This window comes from Corvus moneduloides, chromosome 2 (assembly GCF_009650955.1).
Source record: "Corvus moneduloides isolate bCorMon1 chromosome 2, bCorMon1.pri, whole genome shotgun sequence".
NCBI classification, from domain to species: domain Eukaryota; kingdom Metazoa; phylum Chordata; class Aves; order Passeriformes; family Corvidae; genus Corvus; species Corvus moneduloides.
In genome coordinates, this window is record NC_045477.1 from 25701047 (window position 1) to 25726530 (window position 25484).

The 25484-nt window shown below is 40.3% G+C and overlaps 1 protein-coding gene across 9 annotated transcripts in view; it reads left to right on the forward strand.

Moving 5' to 3' along the window:
- ZBTB20 (zinc finger and BTB domain containing 20) overlaps positions 1–25484 on the forward strand; it is a 501190-nt gene that overhangs the window by 415586 nt on the left and 60120 nt on the right. For all 9 annotated transcript variants that reach the window (XM_032098516.1, XM_032098514.1, XM_032098519.1 and 6 more), the window contains one exon: positions 24587–24683. The gene's annotated coding sequence lies outside the window, so the exon portion shown is untranslated. The remainder of the gene's footprint in view (positions 1–24586; positions 24684–25484) is intronic.

Genomic DNA, 25484 nt, shown 5'->3' on the forward strand with positions numbered 1-25484 from the left:
CAGCAGGAGATGTAGGACATTAAAATTACTCCTGTGAAAAATTAATTCAGAATACATGTATATGATTCATTACAGGTCTATCATTTTTACATACATGACATATGGTGCTTTCTGAAACTTGGTCTTGTTAAGTGCTGAAATTATCTGACTGAGACAGGTTGTGCCTTTATAGAATTCATTCTAGGAGTTTTGAGCATTGGAAGCCATTGAACAAAAATCCTGAAAGCCACAGATCACCTTGGAGTGGCTGCAAACAACTTATTTCTGAGGAAAATAGTAATAGTGGATACCATAGTCCACAGGTATTCAAGGACACTTGTCCTCAATCCTTTGGGCCTTGTATCATCTTGAAGCAGATGGATTCTTACTGTGATCATGAAGCAACAAAGGTTCTTGCTAATGTGTTTCATCAAAACCTGCTCTAAGCCACTCTGCTGCCTGTAGCTCTTGGAGATCATCTTCACTGGAAGGAGGAGGTGAGGGAGCTATAGTATTTGAGGCTTTGTGATGAGTGTGAAAAGCCCCTTTCTGGGTGTTTGGAGGGTAGACTTGGTGTATCCATGGGTCATCTCCGTGCTGTTATAAATAGGCTGCTGTAAACAAGAGGACAAATTACTCTGACTTGTTCCAGACAGACATCCAGTACGTGCAGCTCAGCAGGCAGCTTTCTGAGTCACTGTATGCAAATGAAGCCTCCTGTGAGACTTTGTGATAAAACAGAAGAAAGCTTCTTGTTATTTCAGTAATCATGAGCCACTGAGCCAAATAAACTAAGGCTGCCCATAGAGCCACCCTTAACCTGGGGGAAGGATTGTCTGTGGCTCCTGCTTTCTCTTCCATCACTCAAGGCACTGGAATGCCCAAGAGTCACTGGGCCATCTTGATTTAGTCAACTTTTGTGTTTGGTTTGACTAGAAAATGACCTCTTAAAAATGAGCCTATCCTGGGCAGTCAAAGGAAAACTTGACCACTTTTGAGTCAGAGTCGCAGTCCAGACTGGCTGCTGCTGTGCTTTTCTCTCTGGATTACCTAGTTACCAGAGCCCCCTCGATGCCTAAATAGCCATTGAAAACAGTGCATGATGTCTTGCCTCTGAGCAAGGAACAGTCAGAAGAGTCTGAATAGACTCATCAGCACCAATAAAGAGCTCCAATCTGACTGAGTAGATATAGGAACAAGCTTTTTCTATAAATCCTAGATACAGCCGTCCAAGATAGATGTGCTCACAGAGGGGGCTCGATATGTGAAATTGCATGAATCATTTGAGAAAATGTTTGCACAGATAAATGTAATGAACTTCCTTTTCTTTCCTTTTGCTTTGTCATGTTCCCCATCCATACAAAGCCACAGTTTATCTTTCTGTTCTCAGGAACAAGGAAGCTGCCAGGCACAAATTGAAGAGCCCACACTAGCACAGAATGGAGCGAAACATTCTCCATCATCTGTACAGATCTGACCAGCCTGTATTTAAGTTTTCTCTCTGTGCAGGCACAAATGCAATTAGGAAACCTGTGATTTCTCCTGAGCCTTGCCAGTCTGACAGCTTGGGAGAAGGAAGTGAGGAGAATGCAGGGAGTCACTGGGCTAACAGTGATCGGCAGCCACACTCAAAATGTCTGTTCAAGCAAGGAGGGTGTATCGGGCACCAAGGTCTCACTTCACTCCACAAACTGCGGCATCTCGGCACTTGGAGGCACCGTGCTCCTTGTCAATCAGTCTGTGACAGCCAGCACTGCCTCCACAAGCACTTCATTCCCCCTCCTGCCTTCTCTGGGGTGGTAGGAACTGAAGATAATAGGAAACCAGGGTTATTGGAAGGTGAGGGTGTCAGACAAGAGAGAGAGTTATCCTACTAAATGCAAGACAAAGGTAAACACACAAACTAAAGCCCAGGTACAGTGATGGCATGGAACGTTGATGGTGCCAGGAGAGGTAAGTAGGAGAAACAGAAAAAAGGTGTATACTACAGAGTATTAGAAACTGTAGATGTGAAAGTGGAGAACAAGTGGCAGGCTAAGGGACTAACTAGAAATTAGTAAAGAGAGACCCAAAAAGGCAGATAAAGGGACAGGAAGAAAGGACAGTGTGGAAAGGAAGAAACACAATGGAATGGATGGGTATCATTTATACTGCATCCTCTCATGAGATTCTGTGCCCAAAAAAATAGAGGTGATAGGATCTTTGAAATCTTCAAAAGAGATTAAACACACAATTTACGTTAAAATAAAATGAGGGTTGTGAGTGTAACACAATGAGCTGGTCTTAAAAATTCTTGTCTGTATTCATAGCAGCATACAGTAACATCAGCATGAACTGCATGACTTAGAGCCCTACACACCAAAGTTAGCATGGGCCCCAAACACTTCATTAAACTCTTAGGCATATACTATGCAATGTCAGTGTGTAGCAAGAGGTTGGGTATTTTTTCTCAAAAGCATGTATGTGTTTGTTCCCTACATGCTATAGATAACTTTACGTAGATGAAATTGCCACAAATTACTCATTCTAAGATTTTGGGTGAGTTGCCAATTACTTTATGGTCTTCATACTGTATGAAGAACGTGTTCTGAACACTGTTCTGAACACATACGCGCTGCATTCCTGTCCTGAATTTCACCACAGATTTGCTTTCAAAGTTGCATCTGTGCCATTCCTTGAGACTTTAACCAGAAAGAAGTTCTGGTGCATTTCTTGAAGAAATAGTGATATAAAAGTCTTTTTTGGAGTAAGCAAAGGGCTGCATGTAAGAAAACAGGCCCATAACTTCTACAAGTGAATTTTTTACAAAAGAAGTGGCAAATGGAGCAGCTCAGCTCCCACTTAGCAGAAAGTTTCATTAGAGCTGAAAAGTAGCATCTGATAAGACACTTCTCAAGAGCCCCCTAACCTGTTAACAGGAATAGGAAAACCTTCAAAGAGTTTTACTCAGTATATTGCTCATAGCAAGTACCACAGTCATGTAACAGTACTGAACTTGTATGGCTTTGCCTCTTGTAGATGAATCCCAAGGCAAGTGATCATTTGAGGCTTTACATAGTATGATATTTTCCTTTCATTTTACACAGGTATCTATAATTGCATATTACAGTAAGTGGTGAAGAATGTGGGGGTTTTAATGTCCTAAAGACTGCAGTGGCCTCTCAGGCTGAAGCCTCCTGCTCTAAGTTTCAAAGGACAACGAAATACAATGACAATTATACTCCTCTGAAATAGAAGGTTTATTGTGTACAGCCAGGGCAGATGCTCACTTAGCTGTAACTGAGCTGCTAAAACAAAAGCTGTGTTTACCTGCTGCTGCTCAGTAGATTTGAAGCCTGACAGATCTGTTTGCTGCAATGCGAGAGGAGCCATGAGCATGCTTTAGGTTTAATGGCACACCTCTTGATGAGCCCTGAAATACTGCTCTGGGAGGTGAAGAGGAGGTGAAAATACTCTTCCCTCAGTCAGAAACCATCCCTGGACCATGAAATACACTTTGGTTGGGAAAAGGTGCCTCACAAAGGTGTCAAAAAAAGCACAAGGGTCAATAAAGAACCATGGACAAAATCTGTCAGATTTAACAGAACATTAATTCAAGCTGCTAGGCTTTAAAACCAAGCTTTTCTTTAATCGATTTTGTGGGAATGTTAGTGAAGAATGTAAATTGAAGCCCAGCTGATGAATCTGGGCAACTGTCATGTAATTAGTTTTTGTAAATGTAAATAATAAAAGGATGTTCAGTAAAAGATAACCTGTTGCATTCTGCTTTAAAATAGCCCTATTTAGAACCAGTTGCTTTTCTAATATATAGCACATGGATTTCCCTTAGCATCGTTGAGATGACTTCATGCATACCCTGGGGCAAGTTTTGGCCCCAAATCTTCTATAATTAAGTGCTAGTGGCTCACACAGTAAACTCGAGATTTGGATAACTTACTTAAAGCTGTTAGTATTTAAATGGCCACGACTGGGTCCTTAATGTTAATGCGCCATTAATCCCTCTGCTCTGGGAGTCAGGTTTTCCTGCTTTAACATCTGTTGCACCAGCAGTAGGTGCACCTACACTGGCAGTATGCAGACAGTCAGGTACACAGGGGAGGGTCTGCAGATCTCTACTAAAGGGACTGTTCTAGCAGAACCACAGTTTGTGTTGGGTGGAGCTATGCTCATTGCTTCTGCCTGAAAAATCATCTTTATGTATCATATCCAGCCAAGCCCAATAATGGCTGACTTTTTAAAAAATGTCCTAGACTCCCATTTGGGTCCACCAGCATCTCTTATTTTAGCAGGAGCTGAGTCAGACATAAAATAGAGGTTAGGTTTCTAATACCTAATACACTGTGAGCCAGGAAAAAAAATCTTTGCACCCTTTGGATGTCAAGATACCTGTATTTTGAAATTAAGACCTACTTGCATTTGACTTTCTTTTATTGCTCTGGTCTCAGAAATCTTAGACTTGTCAGAGATGTAGATGCTTTCTGAATATAGAAGCATGCTGTTGTTTGCATTAGTATTTGGGAGGTAACAAGATCTTTCTTATTGTGGATCCTACTATGATTATCTCTGTGGGGGATGGTTTGAAAACTTCAGCTCATATACAGAGCGAATTCTTGCTTGCATAGAATTTAACATTTTAGCACTCTGGATGACGCCGACTTCTAGGTCATTCTCAGACGTAATCTCGGAGATACTTTTTGACCTTTGAGGGGCTTTTGGGGTTTGGCTGCTTTCTTAATAGCTGAATTAACCTGATGAGTTCTGCCATTGATTCTCTTCCATGCCTTGTCTCACTGGTTACATTAGTGTACCCTTCCACAGAGAAAGTCCAATATTGTTTTACTGGGGGGAAGAGCCCTATCTGTTTTCCCAGGCTTGAGTGGAAGGCTATGTAAACTGAGGAAAGGAGGGCCAAGCTTGTTTCTTTGAGCTGAGACACCTTTTTTTAATGTTGGTATGAGGCAAAATCAGACTGTTCTTTGTGTATGATTTTAGGCAACATTTGCGTACACACATGAAACTTTTAGGTAGGCTTGTTTTATAAATCTTAGTAAATTTTGAAAATCCCTTTACACTTAAAGAAGGTTGTCATAAGTATTGTCAAAGTGATAAAAATCACACCACTTTAGGCAGTTTGAGTCGCTAGTGACTGCAGTGTTATGCTTGGTGTTTAGAAAAGCTCTCAGCTGTCAGTCATATCAGCAGTACACATAGGAGTAGGAGTGCTGGTTTGGACAGGCTGAAGGTAATTAAAATATCCTCTCTATAAGGACTCATAGGATGAACTTTAAAATTACCTTGCACTTGGGGGAGTAAGCAGCATTGTATTTCTTCCTCATATTTAAGTGTTATGCTAGCCAGAATGGGTGTCAGAAGTGTTTTGTCTGTCAGCTGCTTGGAAGGTCCTCTGTGACATACGTGGGGCTTTAGGATGCAGGCCCTGTGGTAGCTGGGGTGAGCCATGAAATATTACATGAATCTTGTAAGTGTAGAGGTCAGGTTATCAGTGCACATCAGCTGGAAAATAAACACGCAGCCTCCGGCCACCTTTGTCACAAGACTCCTCAGCACCAGGCAGACACATGGTGGGCTTGTCTTCTGTCAGGCTCAGCAGGAATTCCTTTCTGTTCTTTAAAAGAAGCTATATTTGGCTCTGCAGTTGGACAGGTACATACCATTAGTTAGCAGAGACCTGCAGAAAGCTAAGATGGAGCACAGGCTGTGGTCGGTCGATACATGGGCTTCAGGGACCAAACCAGTGGAATAAATTTCCCTCCTTGGCTGCTCAGATTTACCAACATATTGCACAACTCTCCCACTCATCTCAGCACAGATGTTTGTAGAGTCAAGCTACAAACAGAGACCACCAATCTTTCTTTAAATCATGAGTTTTTGCAGGGATCGTAGAGTAATTTTTTGCAATGGCCTGGGGAGTAACGAGAGTACCTTACCTGATACTGCTTCTGAAATCACTATTTCATTGGACCTCCAGCCTCAGGGCGTGATTTGCAATGTAATCAGTACTGCATTTATGTTTACCATTTTGTGCAGGAAGCACCATTGCTGATACAACCAGCTCGACTTCTTCAAAGATGTATCTTAATGCTGAATTTGGAGTTGGGCCCCTGAAGGTAGAGCAAGAGGAAAGTTTTCTGGATGTCATACTTGACCAATGACAAAGGTTAGCAGAAGTATAGCTCAGAAGCCAATATGATCTTTGTATAATGTCACCTGAAACTTTATGAGATGTTCTCCCTTCACACCGTGGAAGGAGCCAACAGACAGCAGTGCTGTACTCATAAGACCTCAGGCTGAGTGAAGGGTCAGGAAGATGCTGCAGTGTCAGGAAGGGGCTGCCTTGTCAGGGCTACATGGCAGCATAAAATCTGACGTAGCCCCTCCTATGTAAGGACATAGGAGTTAAATCACTTAGTGTATCTGGCTCAAAGAAGGTTGTCTTTTTTCCCCTTGCTTCCGAAAAACATGAAACCAGACACCACTCAAATGATGATAACCTAATTTTTCTCTTTGATAACATGACTGCTGTAAAGACAGACTTTGTTCTTCTTGCTGAAAACTATCAGTAAAAAGTTTATTTCTCTGTCTCTGCCTTCCCCTTGCATCTCACCCATAAGGTCTTTACTTTCCAGTTAAAAAAACTAAAGATTATTTCCAGTACAGGCTGAAATCAGTCAGGATCTGGTTTGTTTTATGTAGTAGCTTCTGTGTCTCAGGTTTAGTGGTTTTCCTGTCTGCACTCCTTGCTGCCTGGGGAGGTTATGGATAGGAAGTGACAGCGATGTTTCATCCCACTGTGTCCAGACACTTGCACTCCCTTCACTGCCACCCCCCGCATGTCTCTATCATACTTTTTGTCTTTGTGTGCAGCTTTTTGCAGTGTTTCAATACTCAGGTAAGTGGACTATTATTTTTTTCTTTTATAGGCTTATATCCATGGTTCAGTAGTATGGAAAAGTGCAAGGCTCACTCTGTCTGTCATTTACTTTCTTAGGATACTTTCTAGAGAGAGACAAGCTCCCTTTTTGCACACTTACCTTTCTGAATTTGTGACACAAGCATTTAACCTTTCCCTAGACTTGCCAACTTGTGATTCAGGAGGTCACATATGCTTTAAAGTAATTTCCCCAATTCCATTCTCACATCTTGTTACCTGATCCATATATACTGCTCTCTTTTTATGAAATGGATTAACCACTCTGCTGTGTGGCTGTTCCTCTTTGGGAACCTGATGCTGAAAGCCATTTCTTCAACCTGGTCGGTTTTACTCCTTGCTGGTTTACTTCTTTCTTCATATACAACTCTGCCTAATTCACAGGCTTATCCAATGAACATGAATTTAGTCTCCTTCTGGTTAATCATCTTCTAACCTACCAAAGTGTGTTTCATGGGTTTCCATATTTTTATGGATGGTTTTTAGACCAGAAAAACACAGTGTACCTTGGAGTCATCGTCATCAAGCTGGAAAAACAATCAAGACCTGCTCAGCCCATCTCCCCAGGGCAAATGAAGGATGTGTGCATTGCATGTCTAATGTTTTGTCTAGGTCAGTTTTAAATACACATTCAAACTTCAGTTACTTCCCTAAGGAAACTACTTTTCAGGTTTATAATATTTGCTGCTTGGAATTTCAGCTTTACATTACTGGTGTTGATTTCATCCATATACCTTTATATTATTAGCTAACCTCTTTTCTTCCTTTTTTTTTTTTTTTTGTCATTTGCACCTTTCAATTATATGCAGCTTGTTTTCATGCCTTTGCCTTCATCTGATAGTCACTGGCATGTAACCAGGCTATTGCAGATGTAGCTCTTCATTTCTTTCCCTAATAGCTCAGTCTTTCTACCACGCTGGCTGCTTATGAGGCTCTTCTCTGTACTGTCTACAATCACTCTGATGAGGAGGTGCCCAGAAACAACTGTCACATTCCAGGTGATTTCACCTCAGAGCAGAGACGGAGAGACTATTGCTGTATCTTGCTGTTATGTGATGTGATTACTTAGCTTTTAATGGTGACAATTTGTCTTGACTTTTCTCTGTGTGTTCAGTCTAGACTGTGGCCATTGTCTGTGGTTCTTTAAAATATTCTCTTTAGAAGCCTCCAGGCCTGTTCCATTGATCTGAATTGTTCATTTTCCTTTCAGGCTCCTTCAGCCCCTTTCTTTCCTCTTTTTCCTCAAGTGTAGCTGTCACAAAACTCAGTATAATCCTCTCAGGGTTGGTGTGTTTCAAACACTTCAGTTAACAGTTCAGCTCTACCCGCTTTTGGAGCCAATCCTGTGGGCCAGGATTTTTGAGGCTACTTGCTCCAATGTGTAGGAAATACTGGCACTCACCTTTAGCCAGCTAAGTCTAGCCAAGGCTTCTTTGAAAATGTTCAGCTCAGTAATGACTCCGCATGAAACTGGTTTTTCAAGTAACATGCATACTCAGTCTGGGCACTTCCCAGTCTTTGGGTGACTTGAGCCCAAATATTTCACCTTTTGATGTTTATCTATACAACTCTATAGAAAGAACCAAACAGAAATGCCATGTTGAGATACTCTGGAATTTCTGAAGGTGTTTGTATTCCAGTACAAATTTTGCTTTGGCACTTACTGTCAAAAGAACAGACATCAGGTTAAAGTAAACAAATAATCTGAGCAGCTTCTTGAAATGCATGAAATGTAAAAGGCAAGGCTTCATTTCTCTCCAGTGCTCTGCACCAGGTAAACCTACTTTGTCCACCTGTCAGTTGCATATTTTGATCCCTGTTATCCTTACAAACATGGGGGTGTTTTTTTTTGTTATCATGTTGCTCATTCCTTAAATATTTACTCTTGACATGCATATATGCAGATATGAAAAACAAGCTTTTGCATTTCCATATGCCCAGAGTGCTTTGGGTTCATGTTTAGCTCTGGAACCCCCTGGGTGGTAGCAGTGCTACTTGTGACCTTTGTGCTCACTGCAATGTCATGACCTCTGTGCTAATTGTAGCTTGGTATTGAAAGGACAGAATTTATGTCCTTGCTAGTGAAGCCTGTTCAGGATAAGATAAGAAAAAGATGCATACCTCTCCACTGTCTGCTAACTTTGATAGTGCAAGATAGAAAAATACGCAGAATACAGTGGAAGGCACCATAAGCTGTAAACAAGCTGCTATAAATATATTTGTGTTGAAATGCATATTGAGTTCTCTCTGTCCTATAGCTGAACATGGTCGTGCTAGTCCTTTTGGGCTGGTAACACATCCCTGCTTAGAGGTTTTGGTAGATATGTTCCTAATCAGTAAACTGATCTGAGTAGTTCTGTCCCCTGAGTTTTTTCTTAACTCTTACTTGAGACAAAAGTTGCAACAGACATTGATTAACATATTTGATTCTGCCGGTCTGACCCATGGCATCTTGGTATTTTATGTTTGTCATTTCTGTCTAAGTAAAAGAGTTTGGAAAAGTTGGATCGAAGTTTTATCAAATCAGAATAATGGTTTTGTTTTTATAATTCTCTTCATTTTAGTGTTCTTATTTTGTATCTCTCTTTCTTTCTTTCTAAAATCTAGTTTACTCTATCAAGGCCTATTCCACCATATCTACTATTACAATACTCAAGGTTTTTAGAAAGCCAGGCCTATTTTAAACACAAGCAAAACAGGTAGGTGCCTAAGGTTGTGGATTGGTGGAACAGGGAGTCCAAATGGTTGGTCCCCATAGTCTTAGAGTGATGTGGTTTCTTGCCTGAACTGCTGTGTCAAGAGTCTGTGAAAATAGACAGCTCTCCAAGTAGTCGTAACTTCTCATCTTGCTTTCCATTGGGCCAGCAGTGTGGTGTTATCTCGCAGGGAAAAGGCACATGTACACAACGTTGCAAGGCTGCAGCCAGCCACGGCTCCCTCTTGCCATTTACATGATTATGTTTGCAGGGGAAACTTCTGTGCCCATTTGGCTGGGAAGCTTTATACTTCCTTTGGAAATAAAATACAAAAAAGGACATTATTTGTTCTCTTCCTCTGATTTGAGGAGGTGGTCGAGTTGTGGAATTTCTTTTTCAAATGTTTCCCAAATCTTCACATTCCTTTTTTTCTTTCTTGCCTTTAAATAGTTTCTACATAAAAAACTTAAAGTGTTTGCTCAACACCCATGAATTAAGATGCCTGTGAAGTTGATCTATTATTATCTTGATTGGTCTTACAGAGAAGCTAAAGCACAGAACACTGAAATATCTTTCTCAAGGCCAAGCATAGATTCCCCAGAAGAGGTGCAAGTAGGACCCAGATTTCCTGATTCCTAATGCTGTTCTTTAAAATAAATAGAATTCCCTTTTGACTTGTGAGGATGTTCTTTGATGGTGGTGACAGCCACATTCATATTTGTAAAATTTTTCTTTTCCCTTTTGATCTCACATTCTCTAAACATTATTATTATTATTATTATTATTATTATTATTATTATTATTGCTGCCAGCTCTAAACAATTTCTATTTTCATTTTGGCAGTCACGCGTTTTCCATCAAATTGGTGGAACCATCACTTACTAAACTTCTTCACAGTATTAAAATTGAGATTGAGTTGAGGCTGCTTTGACTCTTCTTTTTTAACTTTATTTTTTTCTCTTTTAATAAAGGAAAATCAAACTGATATGTTCTACATTTACACCTGTACCTTCTTTTACTTGGCATATTATGATTGATGGCTCTGTTTCTTACTACTCCTTTTCTATTATCACGCGTATCCATTTGCAATGAAATACTCATCTATCTTCACCGTTGTATTTTCACACTGCAGTCATAAACCTCATTGCCTCTCAGGCACCAATTGCAAACCCTTTTCTTTTCTGTCCTTTCCTGGAGATTTGTGTGGCAGCTCAGTCCTGCTGCAGACTAAAACCTTTGCCTCTTTTTTCCTTACTCATGCCATGAAGTCATTGCTGTCTCTGATATCACAGTGGGTTGCCCTGGGAAGTCTTGTGATATCTGAAGGAGAGGATTATAGCTAGGTTAACAAAGCAGTGGCAGGACTGGAATGATAAAGGTGTTTATCATACCATAAAGCATCTTGGTAATTAGAAATTTAAGCACAGACGTTTCCTGTTTTTTGAGGGAGAGCTGGAATTTTATCTGCTTTTCTCTCATGCTTCATCAAGGAAGTTCACATTTATAAAGCAAGGGGAATTGAAGCTGCACTTTGTTTTTCTCACTGTAAGAGGGAAGGAAAAAATGTGCAGGCAGGCTAGGTCTATAACATTGATTTGTAACCAACAAAGGAAATGTCTACTTATGAGACACAAATCAATGTAACCAGACTGTGAAAGTGCAAACAGAGATGTGAGAAAATTATTTGATCGTTAGTCTTCCTTTTGAAAAGACAGAGAGCCAAATTCTGCTCTCATTTATGAGGATGTAACTTCCATGAAAACCAGAGGAGACTTGCCACTGTAACTATGGACAAAATTTTATATGGTGTCCTTCTGATGGATGGAGGTGTAAGGCATTAGAGTCAGGAAGGGGGCTAGGCAGGAAAGGAAGGATGGTGTAGCAAAGAGGATATTAACCAGGTTTTGCTTTTAATGAACTGTAGGTACAGAAAACATATCGATATTCCCTCCCATGCAGAGGTGACCTATATGAACTGTGCACCTCCTTAATTCAGCTGAAATCTTAAAACAGTTTTCATTAACCTGAGAATTTGTTGCCACAGGCTGAGATATTTTCTTGGAGACAGACTTGTCTCCTGAGAATTATCTAATCTTGCAGATTCTAGACTACAGGGTTCATTATCTAGGAAAACCCTGTATTAACAATTAAACCACTGTATTTTGAAGGTAGGAAGAAAATTTGGTAGTCTAAGTCCTTTTGGCCCATGGAAAACAATAGATACTGATTTGGAAGTGAAGCCCTTTTTTCTTCCATGGCTAGTCTTTGGAAAGACGGTGTGCTTCTCAGGTGGGGGATTTTGTCTCCCCTGCAGCTGTTTGCACCCCCATATTTACCCTGTAGATTGACAGAATTGGTTGTTTCCATGCAAAATCAGTTTCTGAAGCTGTAGTTTGACTGCATAGTGGATCTCGGTCATAAAACAGTATCAAAACCACTGTAGCTGTGTAGCACAAAATGTTGATCTCGGATAGATTCACACACTGATTTGAATGTTTTCAGAACAAATGGATTATCTTTATGTGGCAGGCTGGATGTCAGATCAGGTATCACCTGTCTGCACCCCTGTGACTTTAGGCTAGATTAGGTATCATCTGCTCTCCTGCAGCAACACAAACTCTTGCTAATTTAACAGTAATGTGATCGTGTGCCCGTGCCCAAACCAGGTCAGATCTACACTGACAACTGGGCTGAGTCTGTTCATTAGTGGGCAAACTCATCTCGACTTCAGTTCCAAAAACACCCCCAAGTGGAGGCAAACCACCTCCTTTAGCCGCACACCCTGCTTCAGTCAAGGCTTCAGCCCCTCTTCAGCAGTTCCCTGCATTTGCACAGGTACCGGGATCTCCCCATATGTCTCCGTCCAATTCCATTAGTGCAGTCACTGGAAAGAGAAAGGCCAACACATACATACATACACAGTTTTTTGGGACTCATTTGGAGAGGTAGATATTTTTATTCTGGTTAAACTGCTCTTAATTCCTGGGGATATTGTTTTATTTATGCCACAATACAAGATTAAATCAGGCCATGGCTTCCCAACAGACAAACGAAGCGAGTCTAAACAAATTATATTTTTGAAAGCTTTTGGGATAAGAACAATTTTGAATCTAAAATGCATTAAAGTGACATTAAATAACAACAAAAAGCTTACATTCATTCCAAGTTAAAATCCTCTTTACAGAAGGAGGCGCAACAAGTTCCATCATTTTACTTTGTAAACCGAAAAATGTCTGCTTTTTGTTTTTTCTGAACTACTCCTGGCCTTTTGAGATGGAGGCAAAACTCTCCCTGGCTCTTGCCCCCAACTCTCACATGTAGTGAATATTTCCTCTTGAGTGCTCTTTGTGTCGTGATATCTTAAAATGAGTGTCTTTCTGTCAGGCATTGCTCTTATATAATACATGTTGTCATCTGGAGTGAGGCACAGTTGTGCATATTTAGCTGGTTTGCTTTGTAATGCGTCATTACAAGTGACCGAAAACATGGTACAGGAAGTTGTTTGTGTGCTTTTTTTTCATTGCTTATGCAACTCCCAAGCAGAAAATGTTCTTGAGAGCAGATGGTACAGAAAAGTCAATTGCAGGTTCCATTTTCTAGATGCATAGATGTTTCATGTCTTCTTGAAGCCAGTTCAGATGGCTTTGGAAACTTGAGTCCAACTTTTGTTTAACCCGTTACTGAGTCCCCAGTTAAAGTGTTTCCTACAGGAGTTTCAGTTCTAATAAAAACAGCCTGAATGCACAAGATCCATTGTGTTCTTAGATGCTCAGCTGGAATCTGGGACATAGTGTTATAATCAGCAATTAAAATATTACTACTGCTCTTCCAGCAAGAATGCTGCAAGTTCAGCAACTGATGCACATTCTACGGTTTCCATTCATTTCTGTCTTTCAACTTTCCAAAGAATACATTGTAGCACAGAGGGGCCAATATCTGAATTTCTCAGTGCTTGACAAAGGGCTTACTAGATAGTGAAGGCAAATTAATTTGACTTCCTACAGAGAAGGTAAGAACTTCTTACCCTAGGGCAGTAACACAGTCAGCTCATGACTGCATGATACTGATAAACTACAGTTTACAGCTCAGTAGGTTTCTTGTTTGATTCGGTTTTTTAACTTGCTTGGGTCTTCGGACTTCTCACAGTAAGCTTATTGCTGCTGAACTGTAGGCTTTTATTTGATAACAAATAAAAGCATTGGTCCAATTTTTTTCCCTGTTGCACCCACAGGAATCTGTGGGAGATCATATGAGTATTGTAGACTAACTTAGTGAGAGGGCATCCATGAAAGTCGGTCTGCAGTTGTTGGCCAGACCAGTCACTTTGTGAGTTCAAACACAGTCTAGATTTAGTTCAGGTCTGACTTTACTGCAAAGTGATTTGTAGATCCAGGGGCTCATAAGAAGTAAGACACTTGATCCCATAATAACAATACCAAGTTGTCGGTTGTTGTCCATAGATCCCGAGAAACGAGAAAATAGGATTTCTTCAAAGATATTGCTTGGCATGCAGTACAGCCTGCCTTGGTCAGAGGTAGGCACAGAACCAGAGTTTGACATCTGATCCACTGAGTTTTGTTGTTTTCAAGTACTCCCAACAAACTTTCAATAAAGATTATCTGAGCTAAGAAAGATAATAGATTCAGAAATAAAAGCTGAAGGAGGACATTTTTTATTATGTCATCACCTACATTTTCAGCTGTTTCTTCACACGTATTATTCACCCAATGTGAAGAGATGAACCTAAACTGAACTCTCAAAGCTGAACAAATTCAGAAGTGAAACTGACTTTGCAAATCCCTGGCTCCAAGACATCTCCTTAAATGAGAAAATACAGAGGTTTGGGATGACTTAAATCTGGCTCTTACGTTGGTAATAGCATATAATTCAAGTTTAGATGCCCAGAAATGGTGATTGATGATAAGAGCGGTCAGAAGGAACTGGTTTCTTTGGAAAACCTTGTGAAATAGTCTAAAACCACTACATTTGCAAACAGGGTCCCAAGGGAAGTGGTCCTGACATCAGTCCCGTCAGAGTTCAGGAAGTGTCTGGATGGTGCTCAGTTAAATGATTTAGTTGTAGGTAGTCACGCAAGGATGACTTCCTACTGAATGAAAGTTCAGAATTTTGTGACATCGGAGTAATCTTCAGAAACTCCTTCCTTCTGTAGACCACTCATGAATTACAAAAAGAATAATATTTTCAATTTTTAGAGAAGTTTCATCTGAAGACCTCATTATTTATTTGCAGCATTATCTATTAACCTTGCAGTAATGAGGGAATTGCATATTGCCATTTATTTTTCCAAGGGGGAAACTGAGAGGTGTAAAAATAAGGGTTTGTCAGAACTACGAGACGTATCTTACTAAAGTGTGGGCCTTCCCTAAGAGACAGAAGGAGAGTTAACACTAGAAAGACTTGAGCTTTCAGGACAGGATCCAACCACAGCCTTCATCATTCAATGTTCTCTCAAAACCAAACAGTGCAGTTGGGTTTTTTTTTTTCACTCCTTCTCGATGCTTGGACTGAGAAGCAAATTGCACATACCAGACTGGCTTCTCAAGGCAATAAGTGAAAATGGCATTTTAAAATAATAGTTGCCATGTCCTGCAGCTCAGAACTGTCATATTGCATGTGAAAAGCTCACTTCTTCCCAGAAATGAGGTGTAGAAAGTAATATGAATATGTGTGTGTGCATGCATGTGGATGTGTCTGGGTCTGGGACACAGACAGAATCCCTACCTGGGAATGGCTTGCTATTATTAGGCATGCAGTTACCACGGGTTAGGTAAGACAATTGGAGCTCTGTTTTTTAACAGAGACATGATTCATGTGACTTGTAGTAACAGTAACCACCTCCAAACCAGACAGAAAGCAGACATAGACAAAAGGCTGAAGAAATCAATGCTGGCTGAACACAGCCATCCTCCTGATACCTTCTGCTTGCAAACAGACTTCAGGTTATCAGCAGTGGAGGTTGATGCTAATTCCAAAGACTTCTGGAGTTATTGAGCTGGTACATCTGTATTGGTGGTGTTTGCAGGGCATGGTTGAGGCTGCGGGAGCTGTGAGGGGTGACAGCATTGGGCATACTTTGCCATGTTCCCGGCAACGTCTCTGGTGTTCTGCATGAGGCAGAGGGAGCTGTGAGCAGAACTAGCACTCCTACTCTATTTTCTCAGTTACTCCTGCTGGGAAAGACTGGAACCAAAACAACTTTTGGCTCCTCTGCAGTTAACACTTCTACAGACATTTTTATAGTAATGTGGAGGGAGAGTCGAGACCTGGAGTAGCTTTGAACTTGTGCCAGTGCTCTTCATTAGAGCAAATTGTGAAATCTGATTGAACTAGAATAGCTCTAAGCTCCCCTACAGCTAAGATTCGTGATCCATCTCCTATGGTACTTATTGCCGGTCGTGGCAGAAATCAGAATATCTGCAAGCACCCTGATAATTTCGTTCATATGGGCCATTTTCTTATAAGATTTTCTGTCACAAAATAGCAGGAGTAAGGTAGCTGCCAGATTGTCAAAAACTCAATCACCTCCTCACAGAATTTCTTTCCTGATAAGAAAAATGTTGCGTTCAGTCATAGGTGGGGTGCTTATTTACAGTGTCGCTCTCCAAAACTAAAAGGTGGGGAAGTTGCTATAAGGTTCCCTCAAGTCACTGCCATTCCCTACCGTGCCTTGTCTTGGAATATTGTGAATCTCCTGTAAAATTTCATTTCAGCACCATCTAAACCATTCTGCATAGTAACTTCTGCTGTCAAGGAAGAAGATGCTGAAGATTTGCAAATGGTCTTTTTAGCACTCAGGAGACAGCCCTCCTACGTTAGCAGAACTTATCCAACAACAGAGCCAACTGCCTTCAGTTTCATTCAAAAAAGTTTTGAAATGACCAGAGAAGAGGCCTCTAAGAGCCACAGAAGAGAGCTGAATACTGAATTACAATAAATCCCAAGAGTATCATTTGCTAATACTGAAGTAAGAATAACAACAATTATTGCTATGTTACTTTCCTTAATGCATCACGCTGCATATACTGCACAGAAATCACTTCAGCTACTATTAATGTTAGTAATCATTCTCCATCAGCCGCACCGCATACAGTTTTAAGAGAACAGTGAAAAATAACTCAGAGTGCCTTAAAAATGGCATTGTAGTCATATCCTGACTCTGTGTTTTCCTGGCACAGGGTGTTTAAAACCCAGATCTGAATAATGCAGCTGGCACTGACATCTCTACATTTAAGGCACACTTAAGAAAAATCCTGGTTTGATGCAGATGATACATAACTTTAAAAAGCAAATAATTATCACAAATATACATCACACCTCAGGACACACTGCTGTCAGTGACTTGACATTTCAAATGATGAGTTTCACAAATGCGCATAACCATCAGATTTGATTGAACAATGTTTTAGAATAATTCACATGCTCATCTAGAACTTTTTTCATTGTGTTTTGGCACTGAAGCATGAAACAGGAAATCTACAGTGGTTTTCTCTTTGCTTGTGAGGAAGCAAGCGCTTTGATCAGTTCTACATACTCCAAGGCTGTAGTCAGTTATTCCTCAATGGGTAATGAAACTAAAGCCCAGAGTGACTCGGTTTCTCTGTGGATCCCGTGTGATATTTTATATATAGTTTTTGACATAAATCAAATAAGATTTCATTTGTACAGTTTGAGGCCAGAGGCAGCAAACACACAGGAAAAATGGTATGGGAAAACACGTTTGTGATGCTTTTTACCTAGTCTTTTCACTGTGTTGGTTACCGACTCTTTAATGAATGACTGGCAAGGGAAATCTTCAGAGACAGAGACACTCATCCAAAACAACAAAAAAAATTAAAAATAATTTTCATTTTTTCACAATTGACAGTAACACGGTTGTTTAGCTCAGCATTTGGGCAGCGGTGGTAAAAATGTTAAAACTTAAGGAAAAGATTCCTTGTCTCAGACTTTGCCCCTCAGAATCCATATAAATGTGATTTTTAATATAAATCTTCCTCTAGTAAATGCAGATAAAAATCACGGAAGCATTTTCATCTCCTTATAAAACAAGTCATATAATGAAAGCTCAGGGAGAGGGAGGAATTCTGTCAAGAAGATACTAAGGACTTGTTGGGGGGAAGGAGGGTGTTCAATTTTTCTGTTTATCTGTTTGATAACCTGACTCTTGGTGCTTGAGAAAACCAGATGTATCGGTGAAACTTTTATTTCTTAGTTTACCTTGAAACGGATAGTTCTGTGACAAATAGATCAAATCTATTGAAATTTATAGCTGAAATTTATTCCACTGTCCTACGTGGAATTCTACCTTTAATTAATGTAAACAGTATCTCATAGTTTCTGCAAGCAACAAGCCATGAAAAAACAGTATTTAATTACTTTTATCACTTACCATTTTGTATCATGTTCCATACTCATGAAAGGGTACTGCCGACTTGTGATTGAGATCGTCTTTCAGCGTAAGAACCACAAGCTTGGTGGCCAGACATTGATGCCTCAAGTGCTGTAGCACTGTGACCAGGAGGGAGCGGGTATGGCAGAACCAATGTCAATAGTGTAAATCTTGATTAAATTGTTATGTGCTGAGATTATACAGTCCCTGCACCTTGATGAAAATACACTGTCAGTTTGAAAACCTGGTTACTGAAACAGGGAGATCTATTCTTTGAGGATGTTCAGTACTTTCTGCAATTCACCAGCATCTATGGGACTAAAGGTGTCGGGGTTAATGCCAAAGTATTTGCAAGGACAGCATTTAAGGCAACATGTAGGGGAGAAGGAAGAAACTCAGCTCGTTTTCTTCGTATGCTTTCATTGTTTTTGTTCTTCCTGAAAAATAATGTCCTTTCAGATTTCATTTGACATCTCCATGATGTTGAACAGATTCGGAGAAATCACCAATATTTTGACAGGGTTCCTTGGCAATGAAATGTTCATGAAGCTCATCTGTCATGAGCTAATCTGGCTCATCTAGCCAAAGCAGTAGCTTAGGCGGATGTATTACTGTAACAATTTAATTTCTACACATTTTCTTCGTCTCTGGTGATTGCAGTGATGGCAACTCATATTTCAGTTTCAGAAACATAGATATTAATTGCAGCACAACTATACCTTTAGTTTTGTGAGAATCTTGCTTAAGGTAGCAAGTCAGTATCATGTTGTCCAAGTGCCACCATCTTTTTAACAAGACGATACTCTGATTGCACTGGCCATCTTTAGTGTTCATGGGTTCAAAACCTTAACCTCTTACTTGTTCCCCTCCCACAAACCTTTTGAGTTTCAGGCCATAATGCTGATGCCTTGTAACCTACAGCATCAGCACATAAATGCCTGAGGCTGTTTATGCCCTCACACTGCTTCTATTAATACTAAGTATCTGTAGAAAAGTAGCACTCAAGATTCAACAACGCTCGCAGTATACAAGCACTACCCACAAATCAGTCTGTTGCTGGGAAAGGTTATGTAGGTGCAGTTCCACTGAGCACAGATGATTTACTCCACATTTGACACCAACATCAATAAAATTAGGACTTTATCTGTTTGCCTCAGTCGCACCCCACTTTAATTAACTGCTTTGAGAATTATGTGGCTTCACTCAGCATTCAGGTACAACTGTGAAGGCTCCATAGTAGGAATATACAGAATTCTGTATTTTATACCCAGCAGCGTTTCGCCAGAAAAAGATAATTTTAAAATAACGATCATGTATATAACTCCACATACGTACAGATATATATGGTTGCTTATATGTATATATCTGTGTATGTGTACAATACTGTTTCTTGTGTTACCACTTGTGAAAAGTGGTCTGACCCACTGCCATGGTTTAGTCTGGCATCACAGATTTTTGTACTCATTTAAACCATTAGCTGAATGTTACATTAGGGCTTTTGGTGACCTACTCCTGCTCTGATAGGCTTATCAACTATTGACATTTAGTTCCCTCTTCCAAGTAGCAGTTATCTTCATTTCAAATCAGGTGTGCAAAGTCCAAACAGTTGCTTAACATTGCCAAGCATGGCTTTATCCTGCTCCACCAGCCCCGAGGAGCAGCCAAGAGAGCAGCACACGTTCTGCTTGGGCACCTGCCACACCTGCAGGTGTGGAGTTTATACACCCAACACACTGAGCATGATGAGATCTTCATTAGTGGGAAATAGGCAGCACTCAGAGTTAGACCTGAAATGGGACAAAATGTTCTGGGCTGAGGCCTTGTACCACTGCCCCAGGTAGGAGGAGACATTTGGCATGGGAAGTGGAAAGGAAAGTCAGAAGGACAAGAGTTATCCTTTTTGACCTGAACTCTTAGGCATGGTTAGCTGTTGCATTGAGACTACTGCTTCCAAATAGAAAGAAATATCAGAAAAATCAACAGACAAAAGTGAGACCTCGAAAATGCTTATTCCGATTGCCAAAATCAAACTTAAGAATTGCAGCTTAAGAGCAGTGAAATTTTATAGTATCAGATAAAAGGCACTGAAAGAAGGGAAAAAGAAACAGATGCAGGCAAGTAATAGAGGGCCTGTGAGACAAAAAGGGGGAACATAATGTAGACTTTCCTGTAGACTACGTTGCAATTCTGGATTTCAGTAAGTACCTCTGGGACTTCAGGGAGAGATTTTTTTCTCTAGTGCTATTGCAAACATGTCCTTGTGGGAAATTGGCCTTTACCAGGCTAGAGCAGTCCAGCCTCTTTAAACAGTCTTTCTATAAATGTCTAATCCATTAACAAATTAATCTCTGATTTTTAGGCCATACTGATAGTGGACATAGAGATGTCCCAGTAGAATACAGAAATTAGCAGTTTCCTCTCCTAAATGAAGCCTTGACTACTGTGAAAAAATCATGCTTATGGCCTTCTAACATGTCCTATATTGCCAAACTTTTGTGGGTTTTATGGCACAAGTCCTCGCTTCTGTTGGAACTATGGTTTTTATATCTCAGTCCATCTTGATCTCCGTTTAAGACATTGGAGTTGGATACATACAATGGGGTTCATACAATGTAAATGCCATAGTCAGGCCTAGTCAAAAGATATGTTTTCTACTTACAGAGAAACAGTAAAATATATCTGGAACAACCCACTTCATGCAGAAAGCTGATTCTTGAATCATATTTGTTGATGGCTGACACTGCTGTTCTCATTTTCTTGTTGTGGCTTTAAGAATTTAATCCAAAATGCTACTCCCAGAGAGAAAAAGTGACCAAAATAGAATTGAGTTTAGCCTAGACAGCCCAGTCTGAAAGTATATCATGACTGTGAAAGCATCAATTAAAACTGACCCCACATGACTCAAGAGACCTGTACAATAATGTGGATTAGGATCAGACATGCTAACTTCTGAGGCACTAGTGAGTTACTTTCCATTGCCTCATGATAGACAGCACTGTTCCAGCATAGCAAATAAGAATAATCAGAAATAAGTTCACAAGAAGCTCATCTTTTAATTTTTTCATTACTAGGGATTAGAGGAAATGCAGAAGGAAGCATTCTGAAGATACAAGAGAAAAGACTATTGCAGGAATAAAATAAATAGCAATTAACTAAAAAATTGAGTCTGCTTGATCAGGAATCACTAAAAAAAAGTAACAGAAGACTGTGGTATCAGGTCTCAAGCAAAGAGAAGGAGCTATTTTGCTGATTGTCCTTTGCTGGTCAGATACAGGAGTGCCCCTAGCAAGCAGGGAATACTGAATGTGTTTGATGGTGTCTCTGAGCAGACAGAAGTATGTCCAGGGGGAGGGAAAGAAATACCCTGCAGGGAACTAATGAAAAAAAAGCCAATTTTAGGACTAAGAAACAGCAGTAAGTTGATGTTTATAATATTTAAGTCATCTGTAAAGGAAATATGATGGTGTGTTGTGTAAAGAGCAGAGTCAGGCCAGTGCTTGCTTCTCTGTGTTTTAGGTAATACAATATGACAGACCACATCAGATCAATGGTGCTGATTAATGAACAACTCTGGAAAGGTAGCTAACAAGAGATGAAAGGGTCAAGACACAAATTTTAGGAGGGAGAAGGAGGATCAGTGCCTCAGAATATAGAGTTATGGTCCAGAAGTCTATTAATCATCAGTATTATTATGTAAAGCACCACATTTTCTCCTGACTTTATGCCCACTGCAACTGCACTGAAGTCAGTATAAAACTGACCTAAAGTGTACATCTTAAATCACAATCTGTAGTACATCAGTACTCTCATAAAATGAACCTTCCTTAATAAAAACACTGATACGATTAATGTTCCTCACACCCTCTAAATTACCAGATAAAACTTGGAAAGAGCAAGGTGCAATAAAAGTGAGCATATATAAAATGCCCAAGTTACTATCATCAGTGGGAATATTTAAGTAATAAAAGTCTGCATTTCTGGAATGCATTCATGCAGAAAATTTATCCTCCAAAATCTTAATTAAGCACACAGTACCTCATGGAAAAGTAATATAATGCTTTCCGTTTCTGGATAGAGAAGCCCAGGTAGACAGGGGAGAAGTTACTTAACCCAATGTCGCTCATCCCATTCCTCTGTTGTCCTGCTTGTCTCTCTTTTTGCCCAGTCTTCTTATGGTCAAAGATCCTTTTCCTCTAATTTTTCCAAAGAAAGATTAAGTCTTCTACAAAAATTTGGGGTATTTCATTCTCTGTTGCACTCCCAATGTCTTCAGAAGTACCATTGGCTTTGTTGATTTCATGTACTTAAAAAGTACCTAACAACTGCTGAGGATCTCAGTGCTTTATGCTCATCACACTGGAGGAAAGAGATGTATCTTCCCAGGCCATAGCAAAAAATATGGAGAAAAATGAAGATATTTTAAGTATTGCCTTTCACAGAGATTTTTGTGCCCAGATTTTATAGAAGACTTCCAACAGCCCATCTCTAACAACTTGTCTGCCTGACCCTTGATGTGAAGCCAGATTGAGTGCTAGGCAGTGCTACAAGAGAGAGCCACTTGGATTGGGATCCCAGAGATTGGAAGAGCAATAATGACACAAAAAGAGAGGTGACAAAATATGCAGGATTAATACATGCAGTTCTTAGGCTTCTCTTGTGTGAAATTAGGAGTGAAGTGAGCAGGAGTTCAGCCGAAGTAAAGACTAAAGACCCGATCCTGTGATTTTTCGGCTTCTAGTACAAGTTAAAAATGCACGTTATCTGAAGTACTAGGCAGTCTTTAAGGCATGTGGGATTTATGCCTTAAAAAGATGAGCAATAGCCAGATAAAAGACAGACTCGTGTGCAAAGTGGGTATAAGAAGTAAGGTCAGCGTTAGCAGAACAGGTGGGGCATACACGGAGGTGGGAAGGAGAGCTTCAAAGTCAGCCATGCTGAGTGTTAGCAAGGACTTAAATCTACAGAATCCTTGGGCGTTGCTGCTGCACCTTTGAAATTCAATCCTAGGTTCTGGTCAAAGGTGTCGCTGTTTTATGTAATTCTTTCGAGCTAACCTGATGCATGTGGTTCCTCTCCCAAGCCCTGGTGAAACTCAGAGGTTCAGACTAAGTTGTAGATTTTGTGTGTGTGTGTTTGAAGTTACTTAATTTGCGGTTCAAAGCAGACTCAAAGAGGGAGAACCTAAAAAAACTGGAATCAGAGAAAATGTTTGCTTGAGCCCCTGTAAAATGTAGCTGCCAGGTTTCATATAGCCTGTTGAAATCAGAATTTAGTATATATCCCAGTCACTAAGGAACATCGTCATTATAAAATGTGTGAATTGAACATAAAACTGAATGTATATTTTGTGAAGAGCTTTATTACAGTGTCATCTAAAATCCTTCATTGTGTCCATTGGTGCTCATTGCAGTGTTCCTGCTGCACAAACAGTGGGTTTTTTTGTTTTGCATTTTCAGACATAAATTCCAACTTGCACAGTGATATTAGCTACCTGTGAAATAACAATTACATCTCTTATCATTTTGCATTCATCTTCTTGATTTCTTTGATAAAACAAGTACTTGCTTTTCTGGTCTGCTCAGAGTAGGCAAAATCATTTTTTCAATGGAAGTGGCACCAGTAGCTTCACTGTGGATGGCACTGAATATGTTCCTGTCCCAAGAGTTCTTTGCATAGGTGAAGTGAGCAGGATTTAATTCTGTCCCTGGATGTCAACTTCAGACAAACTCCCTACATCCACAGTGAGCTACCCAAGGATTATAAAAAGCTAGCAAAGGAGGAGTTCTCTTAGTCTAGAGAGGGATTCAAGTCCCCCAAAAATATAAATACTCCCAAAAACTTAGATCTGGATGGTGAAATCGCCATCTAATAAATACTGGAGTTGAGGTTTTTCTGTGGATACCATCTTAGTCCATTGATTCCAACTGTCTCTTTAGCTCAGAAGATTTCAGAGATAAAACTGCTGCTGAGCTGAACCATTCCTGCAAGGCGGACAGGTTACTTCCCTGGTGTTACTGCAGTAGACCAGGTGGCTGATGGGAGAAAAGTGGGGTTTCTGCTTTGATATGAGCCATGCTTTTTGTGATGTAAAGACAGCAAAAGACATGAAGGAGGATTTTTCCTTCCTTTTCCTGCCTTTCGGTCCTGAAGAAGTGTTTGTTGCTCCTCAGAACAGGACTGGCCTTGTTCTGATGAGATGCACTTGAGTGCCAAGTTTGTGCTAGCTCTCCATCAGTGCTCCGTGCTCGTGCCATTGGACTGAGCAACTTCTCAGAAGGAATCCTACTGATAGCACTTTTGGTAGCTAATCCTCTCTCTCCTCCTTACTTCACCAGATCAGGTTGCATGGGCAGACTGGGATAACTGGGGACTGACTCTGTGGTCGTTTGCAGCCAGGGCTGGAGGGACTGACGTGGGAAGAATTCGGCACTACCAGGCTGCAGCCAGCTGTGCTCACAGCACAGAATGCCAGTTAGAGTTGTAGCAAGTTTTCTTGCTCTCAGTAAATAATTATTATTTCCCCCTGACCTTTCCTTTTGATTCTTCCTGGTACAGACACAGCCTCTCTCTGTTCCCTGCCCCAATGAACGTCTGCACTAGGTCCAAGGCTTGGAGTAATTTACCTGAAGAGTGATACCGTTTGGAAACCACTGTAAGTATATTTTATCTCTTATAAAAGACTTCTTGTTCAGCAAAAAAGAGACATCTTAAAAAAACAAAAACAAACTGCAGCACCTGTGAGCCTTACTGATGAGGGTAAACTAAGTTTTGCTTTTGAAATTTGCAAGGAAATATGTGGGCAAAAAGTATGTCAATAAAAAAACTGTTAAATATTTAAGTCATAGCCTCACAGCGTAGTTCAGCAATGGCTGGTTTGATCTGCTTGTATCTTTTAGTTTGGCAGGTTCTCCCTACTTATTGCTCTAGTTCGTGCTGTTCTAGTTGGTTCATCCATGTTTGTCTCTGCAGTGTTTATCTTCTTTTTTATTCTTACTACTTTTTAATGAGACACCTTTCCTGTCGTTGGTGTTTCAGGCAATACAGATGGAATCTACTGCAACTTCTTAAAGGTTTACACTGTTCTTTCCAGACCTTGAGTAATTTGTGACTCAAGGCCTTTATGATTTGGTAGATTTGGCTGGGTTGCATAGGTAAAGTTGCCTGAGAGAATTTCTACTTTGCATTGTGGTTTTATTATGCTCTGAAGTGACCATTTGTCTGATATTTGTAATTTTCCCCCTGTAAATATAATAGTTTCGAATTCTTTTGATCAATTCTCAGTAATTGCCAGTATTGTCACAGTGTTAGTGTAGCTGAGATGCTCTGATGTTACAAGCCAGGCAAGCTCTGTAGTCAGGACCCAACTCCCATGAGACTTATGGTTTAGATGGAATAAATGGACAAATTTTGAGACATATAAACCCTACTTCAGGCCTGAAAAGGACCTAGCAAA